The following is a 7,111-nucleotide window of genomic DNA, read 5'->3' on the forward strand; positions in this document are numbered from 1 at the left end:
GTACAAGAACTGTTATCATAATTACCTTAAAAAATAGAAAAATGAATGTATACCATATATCATGCATGAATATAAACCAAACTTTCACAGCATTTCATAACTTCAAATCCAAAGTAACCAGTAAAACGAGACTTTAGAGTTTCACAATCACTGTTAAGTATTCCAATGAAAAAGTGAAGTGAAATACTTACTGATGTTCACATGAACACTTGTTGAACATTGAGAGCACTAATGCAGTTCTGCTTTAAACAGCTGCAGGAGAGAATAGAGCACTTTATGAGTGGCTCCGCCCCCCGCGACCGTGTAACCACGCCCCCTCATGCATACGCAATGAGAAGCTGCTGGCTCTTTTTACTGATAGTGAAGCTTATCTGAGAGTCTGCACTAGAAAACACAACTGAAACACGCCTGCAAAACAACAGAAACCGCTGAAATTAAGTGGGACATTTGTAAAGAATGACGCACAATGTTTATAGGAAAATGTATTTATTATTAGCTTTTTTATGTATATTAATAATATGTTTATATTATATATTGATCGATGATTAATATATAATATTAATATTATAATATAAATTAATTAATATAAATATTAAAAGGTTTGTCATATTAATCTAATATACATTACAATTTAGAATTTATTTATAAACAAAGTTTTTTTTCTTGTATTTATTATATTATGTTATTGAAAAAAAAAATCTAATAAAAGTTTTTTATAATAATAATAATAATATATTTTTTATTATTTATTTATATTCAAGAATGTTTCTTTTTATTTGATATTTATATGAATATTATATATATTTTTATAATAATATAATGGGATTATTCACTTTTTTATTTTTTTATTTTGTATTGTGAAATGAAAAATTAAACATGGAGATTGTTGGAGCACCTGATAACTGCAGATATACTGAGCCTCAGGAATGAAACCTATGCATCTCAAAAAATTCCGAAGCACAGAAAGCCGATCACGAGACACTGCAGATTTGGGAAGTGAGTATTTTCAGCTGAGGTTTCTGAATGAAACATATTTCAGAGTCCACGTGTGTTCAGCGAGCTCTGCTTCCACTCACACACATATGATATAAGTTATGTACTGTATGATGGAAACCATCCAGTGATTATCCCACAGACATTTCTGCAGATACGAGCTGACAACTTGGCAAAATCATCCACGGAAAACAAGTAGATTATAGCAAGCAGCACAGAATCAGACACACCCTGCAGAAAACAGAGCATGGAGAGATATAGAATGCATGCATATAAACATTATAGCAATGCTTTAAAAATATAAATTAATATTTTAAAAAAATATTCATTGTTATTTGGTCGCTTATTTTTTATTAAAACTTTTTATTAAATATATTATTATGATTATTATGATTATTATTATTATTATTATTATTATTGTCAATTCAAGATTTATTACAACGCCATAATATTCATTGAATATAATAATTTAATAGTTATGTGGATGGAGAGGTATATAATGTTATAAAAATACCATATTATTAACAAAAATGATATTTTTATTTTTAATTAGTAATTGTTTAAAATATTAATAACATTGTTATTATTTATTGTGATGTTTTAATAAATCATTATTAATTATAAAAAAATATTATTACTAATAACTTGGTTACTAATTATTATTAAACCATTTTTATTAAGCAATTTGAAAAGTTTTAATTATTATTTCAAGATTTATTATTATTATTTAATCATAGCTGTTATGGCATACCATAATATACACTGAATATAACATCATAATAGTAATTTTATTTTATTTATTTTATAATGTAGGCTACGGAGAGGTATACAAAAAACAAAATACCTTAATATTGTTTAAAAAAAGAACCAAAAAGAAAGAAACATTTTAATTTTAAAAATAATAATGATTAATTATATAACAAAAATATTTATATTAATAGTTGTTATTATTTATAATAAAAGTGAGTGAAAACTACAATACCATCTGAGACGCAGTTGTCAGAAACTACAAATCCCATGAGTCCATCTGTTATCAACGGAAATCACGTCATGGATACGTAAACCTGTGGTTTTTTTTCTCAGATTAATGAATCTAACGCCTTTGGGTGATGCTTGATGGACTTCACGACATTTATAATCAGAAGTAAGGACTTTTCGTAATTATTTCCGCGTTTTCTGTTGTTTGCATGAGTTTGTTGCAGACGCTCTTCAGTCCGTTGTTGACTTCCTCTAGCTGTTAGTGTTGTAATGATTGTTTTATCCTCAGGAGATCTTTGATTACTATGAACTTTAATAAAGCTGGTTGTTTGATGAGTGACAGGTGAAGCGGTGATGCTGCCCTCTAGTGCTATTAATGCATAATGCAGGAATATATCATGTCTTTAAAAAAAAAAACATAATAATATTACTATTTTTTTATTTTTAAATTTTTTAAATTAATAAATATAAAAAATAGGCATCTATTCTGGCATTTGTTCTGCATTATTTAAAAGAGTGGTGTCTAAAAACTAAAAAAAGAGGTCCCTAAAGCGCCAGCTTTCAGATAAAATTGAAGTCCTGCTGTTTTCAAGTGAAACCAATTATTTATTATTTTTCAGTAATCAACAATAATGTTTTTTTGTCCTGTCAAAACAACAGTTTTGCCAGTTTTTCATTTTATTTTATTATTATAATTTTTTTTAAGATTCATTTTTACTTATTTATAATAGGGCACGTTACACAGAGGTCTGATCAGAATGAGTAACAGTAAACTTTGTCTTCGCACACAGCACTAATAAACTTTTAAAGCCAGTAAGATATGCATGTAAATGACTGTCCTGAGTGCCCTTATACTATTTATAACAGCTGGGTACACGATCATTAAAATCCTCCACCCAACACCGGCCTTTCAGATCCTCATTAAACTCCATCTGTAAGTCACGAATCCTGATGAAACCTCACTGATGTCCTCTTGGACTCGCTCACATCAACTACAAACTACACAGACACTGACTGAAATGTTGATTTATAGGGAGTTATATACATGATATATTTAATATTGTTAGTATATACCTAATAATAATAATTAATAGTGCATATTAGGCATAATATATGGCAAACGAGAACACTTGATCAGTCGGGGCTGGATGATAATTTGTTCTATCGTCTCACGAAGGTTGTAAATGATTTGTAAAAAAGCCGCAACATATTTCTCTGGCCTTCATTTTACAGAATAAAAACAGTTTGTTAGGCGTGAAAGATGACCAATGAAGAAATCCTAGTTTTATTTCACCACAAAATTCAACAGAAATAATATTTGCATAAAGAAAATGTTAATTATTTAGCAATTTGGGGATATTTTCTTGACAATGAAGAACATTTACAACCCAAATTTTGTCCATCAAAAATAAATATTTTTTATGAGTAAAAAAATTATATATATATGTATATATACATATATACACACACACACACACACACGTTAATTTTTTTTTTTAATAAATACAAACTTTTATTATTGTTATTTTCATGACAATAAAAAACATTTCCGACTCAGATTTTATTCATTAAATATGAATATTTTTTTTTATATTTTTATATATTATATAAATTGCTGTAAATGGTCTTTATTTTTGAATAAATTTTTCCACATTTTATTTGTATAGTGCTTTTCACAATACACACTGTTTCAACACACCTTTAGAAAAAAAACCCCCGTAAAGTTATATATATTTCAGATTTTTCTTTTGAGTCAGTTTTATCAAACATATATATTTGATAAGTTTAATGTGTTGATTTTATTACAGTAAAGCACATTTCCTACCAAATCTGTATGTTTTTTTATGATTTAAATGTATTACATTTAATTACATTTAATTAAATAATACATATGCGTCACAAAAAAAATATAGTCACATTAAAATAAAAAAATTGTATAGTGTTTATTTGTATAATACTTTAGAACATGTTGATATATTTCATAATTTTATTTCGATTTACAGTCATGCTGCTGGATTACATAATCTGAATATTTCTACATTAATACAACCAAGAAAAAAGGTCTGTTATTGAACAGCAGTAAAATAAATCAACTTAACCCTTTCATTCACAAAACAAATCCAATCGGAAAGCTCTTACCTTAACTGAAGGGTTTTCAGACGCTGAAGCGTTCACACAGACAGACGTCTGCTCTCTCTAAATGTCCAGATCAACTGAATTAAAATAGTCAAATCCTTCTTTACTAAGAGGTTTAAATCAGCCTGGAGTGAAGCTTTGAACAGCTGCACTGAATAATGCATTAAAATCACAATGAGGAAAAGAAACAGTTTCACTTAAAAAGCAAAGCTAATAAATCAATACAGCTCTGTCTGTGATGCAATGCTGTTTAGAGAATCATTAACTGGCTAAAGGACATATTGATTAATCATTTATGCCAAATTAACAGTACTAATTAGTTACAAACACACCTTCATTCAGTCTGATGTGGAATATTAGGATTCCTGATGAAGTGATCCACAACAGCAAAAGGCAAAAAATATAAACCCATGAATGTTTCGACAAGTATTGTTTTGTTTTTTTTCTACCTCACATTTTTACTCGATTTTTACAATTGCACGGAGGAGCGAAGGTGAAAATGCATGTGATTATTTACAAGAAAAGCAGTGATAGCGCGAATAAATAATATTACAACTTTCATAATGCATGCTTTGGTTTCTCGTAGCCCAAAACAGTCGTGTGATCACTTATAACAAAGCAAATAATGATGATAATTATAATAATGATAACTAATATTACAACACCCTTCATCATGCATATTATGTTTTATTGAGAAAGCATAAAAATGCCACAGTTATTCAAAATAATTAATCTGTCATAAATTTCATTTATTTATTATTTTTAATGTATTATTATTATTATTATTACAACAAATGTGTAGGTTTTAGGCTTAAAAGTTACATTTTAATGAAGATAAAAATAAATGTGGTTATTTATTAAGCAAGGCAATTAATAAAAATAATAAATATTATGATTATCATAATACATTTTGTTTTCTTGAGAAAGATAAATAAATGACAGTTGTTTAAAATAATTCTTTCATATACTTACTTTGCTTATATTTTTATTTATTATTTACTCTTATTTTTACTTTGTTTTTTTTATTAATTGTTTTGCCTTAGTTTTTTTTAATTAGTTAATAAATCTGTCATTTAACATTTTATATTCATTATCATAAATTATTATGATTTAGAAAAAAAATATAATACTTCATATTAAAATGTTATATAAAATTATATATATATATATATATATATATATATATATTATTTATAATAAGTACATTATAACTAATATTATAAATATTCTATTGTTTACTTTGTGAGTCTATATAATGGAAATATTATTAGAAAATATATTACATGATATAATATTGCATTAATTAAGTGCATTTTATCTAATTTAACTATTTGACATCAGCGCATGACACGTGTTTTATCAAGAAAAAAAAGAGAATCAGTTTAATGGGGAAAAGATTGCTTATTTCACTGCTAATGTCTGTTATTGTGTCAGTCATCAGTAAATCAATATTGTGCCAAATCTTCTGTTTACTGACTATCCATCAATGCACTTAAAGCATAAAGTGCACAATAACAGAAAGCGTATGAAATCAAAGCAGCCCTAGTGTGTGTGTGTTTGAACTCTGTTCTGCACAGTGGAAGTTCAAAGAGCGTCAGGGCTCTTATCTGCAGGAATGAGTGAGAGTTGACCGCTATCAGGAGCCCTAGCCTAATCACTGCAGGGTCAAAGGTCAGCGTGAGCCGAGGAGATGTCCTGCTTTTCGTCCACTCACCATTAGATTCACAGATCGACCTGCAGCTGCATGTCTGTGAGACTGTGACGAACCCAGATGAAGCTTCAGAGACCTCTAATGATTTTAATGCTATTTGCTCAGGCAGTTGCTAGGTGTAAATGATTACATGCACTGGATTCCTCATGGGATATTACTTAGATATTAAGCAAATGTGCCTATTGAAGTCTAAATAGTGTGAAGAGTTTGCAATGATGTGAAAAACAGCTGGAGATATTTGGGGATTTGTCGCCATCTGCTGGATGGATGCTGATGCTGCGCTCAGGATTGAATACTAAAGCATTGAAAAACAACAATGAACTATTTAACACTGACATGTATTACTAAAATGTATTTGTAAGCAAATTTTAAAAGTAAAAACCTATAAGAATGTAACTATTTAAGAATTTTTTTATCTATTAAGTTTTTTTTTGGTTATACATGCCCTTGTACAAATAATGCTTGGTTAATTAATTAATTGCTCAATACTTAATTTAAATAAAACTAATAAATAAATAATAATTAATATCTGAATATAGATTTAAGAAACAGTTTTTTCCACATGGAATAAAAAGTATAAAAACAAAATGGTAATTGCAACATGTTATCTTTACGTTTTTTACCTTTTTGGTTTACGATTCTTAACGCATTTACATCAGTGCTAATTTAGTGCAACTGAGACACTATTATAGTTTTTATTCATATTTGAATCAACTTTTTATATTTTATCTTTTCATTTACATTTCAGTTACAATTTTAGTATTTTTGTTATTGTTAAAAAAAAAAAAAAAAAAAATATATATATATATATATATATATATATATATATATATATATATATATATATATTTTATGTCTATATGGTTTTTTCATAATTTTTTTTTTTTTTTTTTTTTTTTGTTATTTTAGTCCAATATATCAATCTAAATTAAAAATTAAAAGTTTTGCTTTGGAAAACAGCTTAAATATTTTTTTTATGCTTTATTGTAACATTTACCTTATTTCAAGCAATGATAATGTTGATAATATTATTTTTACTGTCAATTTTACTTGCACCCCCCCACACACCACACCACACCACAACCAGTTTAATATCAAGCAATTGTTTTTATGAGGGATGATAAAAAAAAAAGAACAAAAAAGAAACATTGTGACACATTATTTTATTTTATCGCAGAATAAATCAAGCTTCCATGCAAACGAATATAAAGAATCACATCCACCAGAGATTTTTCTACTGAAGCTGATCACAGAGTGAAGTTAACCAGCGGAAATGACAACAGCAGACAAAAC

General features: G+C 27.5%; 1 protein-coding gene across 2 annotated transcripts in view; it reads right to left on the reverse strand.

Annotated features, from left to right (window-relative positions):
• The window catches only part of LOC128021982 (equilibrative nucleoside transporter 1), a 15,443-nt gene extending 11,139 nt beyond the window's left edge, over positions 1-4,304 (reverse strand). The window contains exon 1 of one of the 2 annotated variants that reach the window (XM_052609179.1): positions 4,111-4,304. The gene's annotated coding sequence lies outside the window, so the exon portion shown is untranslated. Of the gene's footprint in view, positions 1-191; positions 278-4,110 lie in introns of those variants that run through there. The other variant, XM_052609180.1, reaches the window with a different exon arrangement.
• Positions 4,305-7,111: the final 2,807 nt, after the last annotated feature.

Source organism: Carassius gibelio, chromosome A11 (assembly GCF_023724105.1).
Source record: "Carassius gibelio isolate Cgi1373 ecotype wild population from Czech Republic chromosome A11, carGib1.2-hapl.c, whole genome shotgun sequence".
Taxonomy (NCBI): Eukaryota; Metazoa; Chordata; class Actinopteri; order Cypriniformes; family Cyprinidae; genus Carassius; species Carassius gibelio.